Source organism: Oratosquilla oratoria, chromosome 9 (assembly GCF_046742065.1).
Source record: "Oratosquilla oratoria isolate Oo_2021 chromosome 9, ASM4674206v1, whole genome shotgun sequence".
NCBI classification, from domain to species: Eukaryota; Metazoa; Arthropoda; class Malacostraca; order Stomatopoda; family Squillidae; genus Oratosquilla; species Oratosquilla oratoria.
Genome location: NC_134785.1, coordinates 78,008,515 through 78,012,893, shown reverse-complemented (window position 1 = coordinate 78,012,893; position 4,379 = coordinate 78,008,515). Strand labels below are relative to the sequence as shown.

Here is a 4,379-nt window from a genome sequence, read left to right as displayed (position 1 = left end):
CCATGTGTGTCTATCTTATGTCCTAAGTAAATGACACTGTCTTGCAAGAACTTACATTTTTCAAGTTTTACTTTTAACCCTGCTTCTCCTAGTCTTGAGAATATCAAATCTAATTTCTTAAAGTGCTCCACTGCTGTCTGAAAAACTATTAAAATGTCATCTAGAAAAACACTGGCAGTGTTTTCTAACAATCCATCTAGAATAGTATTCATTAATCTCATGTAATTTAATGGACTATTACATAACCCAAATGGCATTTTCTTGAACTCATAATGTCCTGTTGAAGTAGAAAATGCTGTGAACTCTCTTGAGTCTTCATGCAACTCTATTTGCCAAGAAGCTGATTTGATATCTATAGTACTAAAATATCTATTCTCAGTTCCCAAACTTCTCAAAATGTCACCGGAGGCGTGGGTTCGAATCCCACCGCTGCCACCACTGTACCCCCTCTTTTGTCACCGATAATGGGTAATGGTAACCTATCACGAATGGTGTGCTTATTCAATTCCCTATAATCTATCACTGGGCGCATAGTACCATCTGACTTTGGCACCAAAATCAAAGGAAAATTCCACTCACTTTTACTATGTTCAATAATATCCTGTGATAACATGATTAGTTTATCTACTATTGCTAATTTAGAGTGAGGAACTCTGTAGGCGGGTATGTAGATAGGTTGTGTTCCTGGTTTTAACTTAATATGACGTTTTAAAACAGTTGTTTTGCCTAAGGCGTCCCCCGGCAAAACAATTGCTTTATTGTGTTTCACAAGCAAAGCAAGTAAACCTTCATCCAACTCAGGGCAATTAGTTGATTGTAATAATTCTTTATATCTATTTCTTAAGTCTATTCCTTCTTGAACTGAACATATTGATGAAGTTTGTAATTCTATCTCCTCACTATTCCCATTTAAAATCTTAATAGGTTTAGTACACACCTGAAAACATCCTATTTGTGTACCTTTCTTTAAAACTATCTCCTTATTCATAGTGTTAATTACTAGTACTTCTACTCTGTTCTTATTTGACTTATAAATCCCTGAGTCCCACCTCAATCCTTTAATTTTAACTTATTCTGGGACTGTAGTTATTTCAGAGTCTACATTGACTACTGTCAAACACACTTCAACCTCATTAATTGACATGGGATGTAACAATGTCGACCTTGTTACGCCACCCTCTGCAATTATCAAGGCTTCAGTCGTTGATAATTTAGTAATCTCTGGGATTTCCTAAACATCTGATTTGGGTTTACAAGGTGCTTTACTTTCTGTTGGTCTGGACCGCTCGGCCTCGTTATCTAAGATAGAAATGTTATCTAAGGATTCATTGATTCCTGTCACTGGTCTTAAGTCTGGTTGATTCAAAAATGGGATTAACTGTGACTTCACTAAAATCCCTAAGTCAGAAGGACAAATTACCATGTTTTCTTTTCTCATAGTTGCAAATCCTATCAATAAATCTCCTGGAAAAACAGATTCTTCTACCACTATCACTGGGACGTACAAATGTTCATTTGTATATAAGGCAACTTCTAGCTCAACCTTACCTAATGTTTCTAACTGATTTCCAGTTACACCTTGTAATGAGTAACGGATTGGTTCCAACATTTTCACTCCTGGGTTCAACTGGTTTAAAACTTTACTAGTAATTACATTAACTACAGACCCTGTATCAATAAATATTTGGATAGGCTTATTGAATACTCTACCCGCAATGAGAGGTCCTACAGAAGTTTTACCAACAGTAATTATCAGTTTGTCAGTTTCTTTCATCTCTCTTGCATTCCCATATCTAACACAATACCGCCTATCGGTATATATATGGGGAGTTCTGAAAATGTTTATTCTGTGTCTGGGGATTTTCCTCTTAGCCCTGGGGGTACCCGAAAATTTCGGCACTCGTGAGTCTTATGACCTATTCTATGGTGGTACATACAAAATGGTGGGTTTCTACACTGATATTTATCATGACCTTCATATTTGCAATTTCTACAAATAATTCCATAAAAAACAGTCTTGGGCCTTGTGTCCCCAGGTATTACAATTAAAACATAGGATTCTAGTATCCCTGGATGGACTTCTAGCATGCCGCCTATGTCCTACTTCTGTTTTCTTAAACTCTCTAGAGTTCCTATGTTGGCTTTGTTGAGTTATAGGCATTACATATGGGTTTATTGTTCTGGTCTCACTGTATCCTTGAAGAAGATAATCTACTTCTCCTAAACATATACTTGATTTAAGATCTTTGTACAGCCTTTCTGCTGTTAAGTCATCAGAATTTTTGGCTAACAATCCAAATGTGATCAATTTGATTACTTGAGAAATTTTCATTTTGTCACTAGATCTTTCTATCCAGTCTGAATCTTTCAAGATAGAATTCATGTCTTTTGACCACCTATCTAGTCTAGCTAAGTACTCTGTGTCAGTTTCACTTGTCCTAGCTTCCTTTATCATCTTAACTAATGACCTAATAGGATCCTGATCACATTTGGACATAAAATGTTTAATGAAAGCCTTCTTATAAGCTTCATATTGATTGATCTCTTCCATTTGCTGGAAGTTAATGACAAACCTAGCCCTCCCATGCTCAGGATCAATATTTTCCTTGAGAATTTCTATCTTCCTGTTCTCCTCATTAATGTTTTTACTCACTATAAGAGTATCTATTAAATTAAGAAATTTGTTTACATTAATGGTATTTGCTTCTCCAGTAAATTTTGGGATAGAGACATTGGAGGTATGGATTTCATGTCTTAACACATTAGTAGCCATACCTGTAATTTGACTTGTCTGCCACCACGTAGAGTTGCTTACGATGTCACTTTGACATCCCCTCGACGTCCTTCGTCAGTCTTGAAGATCGTCTTGTAGATGATCACCTTGAAGATCGCTTTGTTCCACTCGTAGTAATTGCTTGTAGCCTCTCGTTCAGTTGCTCATACCTTGTAGATCCCTCGTTCCTCGTTCCTCTCGTAGTCGACCCGTCAGACCTTCGTCGTCCCCCTCGTCCTTGAAACCAACACACTCTTGGTTGTGGTTGCCTTATTCAGGTAGACTTTCTCGCACCACTTCGCCCCAGTCTATCTTGCTTGCACCACTTCACGCAACAGTCTTATAATCTCTTCGGAGGTATGTTTAACACCCAGTTCATCCCACCGCTGCCACCACTGTACCACTCTCTTTTGTCACCACTGATTCTTTTCTCTTTGCCGTCTTGTCCTTCTTTCAGTAATTTTCTAGTTAATTCGTAAGTTCAATCGCTTCTTAGAAAGTAGGCCCCATGCCTAGTTCTCTCGAGTTTTTGGGTGAAATAAAAAGGGGTGTAAATTTCCTGCTTCTTGATCTAACGGAATACACCCAGAGAATGCTCCTTTGAGGTTCTCTCCATTACGTCAAACCACCTTCGTTCAGACGTCACTTTTCATTCATCCAATAGTCTTTTACTTCTCAAACAAATGCCACACTTTAAGGGCGTGCCTTTTTCCCCTCGGCCAATAATATTTCTCTTTGTACCCATTTTCCTCCAATCCGAGAGGTTGTTACAGTCCTTCCAGTAACATTGCTACATAAGCATGATGTCATCACGTAGGTGGCCTGTCGCTCACAGCATGTATGTTACAACTGCAATTATTACAAGCAGTCATCTCCCTTCGGCCGTGTTTACACAGGCAGAAGGGCGACTCCAGTCTTGTTTATAAAAACAGTCAAATCCGAGCTAACGCAAGTCTGACTCAGCTATTGTCGCTTGTCGGCGACTAAACAATCCGCAACTCAGCATTTCAATACACCAGTGTTTCATAAAATTATTAGCATTCGTTCTCCCATCTACCTCCTCATCTACTGAATTGTCTACCTCCATCTACCGGCCTCTTACATATATATATATATATATATATGTGTGTGTGTGTGTGTGTGTGTGTGTGTGTGTGTGTGTGTGTGTGTGTGTGTGTGTGTGTGGTGTGTGTGTGTGTGTGTGTGTGTGTGTGTGTGTGTGTGTGTGTGTAGAAAGTAGCATTCGTTTTAAAAACAGTAAGTGGTGCGAGGATATTATGATAAATTATCTAAAGAGAATACAAAAAAAGCAATGACATATTCCAAATGTCACCATGTACTATTATTATATACCAACGTCGAATTTTGTGTACCAAATACTTTTTTAGAGTGAAAAAAAAATATTGTTTTTGTTCCCTTCAATAAGCCGATAATTTGATGAATTCAATAAATAAATAAATTGTATTAAAATTGAAGATAATATTTGGATAGCATACTAAATTTTATAAGAGGTGAATATGCCAATGAATAGTGCACACTAATTCAAGTGCACAAATAATGAACAATCAGAATTATATATATATATATGTATATATATATATATATA

The 4,379-nt window shown here is 37.3% G+C and overlaps 1 pseudogene; it reads right to left on the bottom strand.

Moving 5' to 3' along the window:
- Positions 1–1,842: 1,842 nt before the first annotated feature.
- Positions 1,843–2,773, bottom strand: LOC143028119 (uncharacterized; annotated as a pseudogene).
- Positions 2,774–4,379: the final 1,606 nt, after the last annotated feature.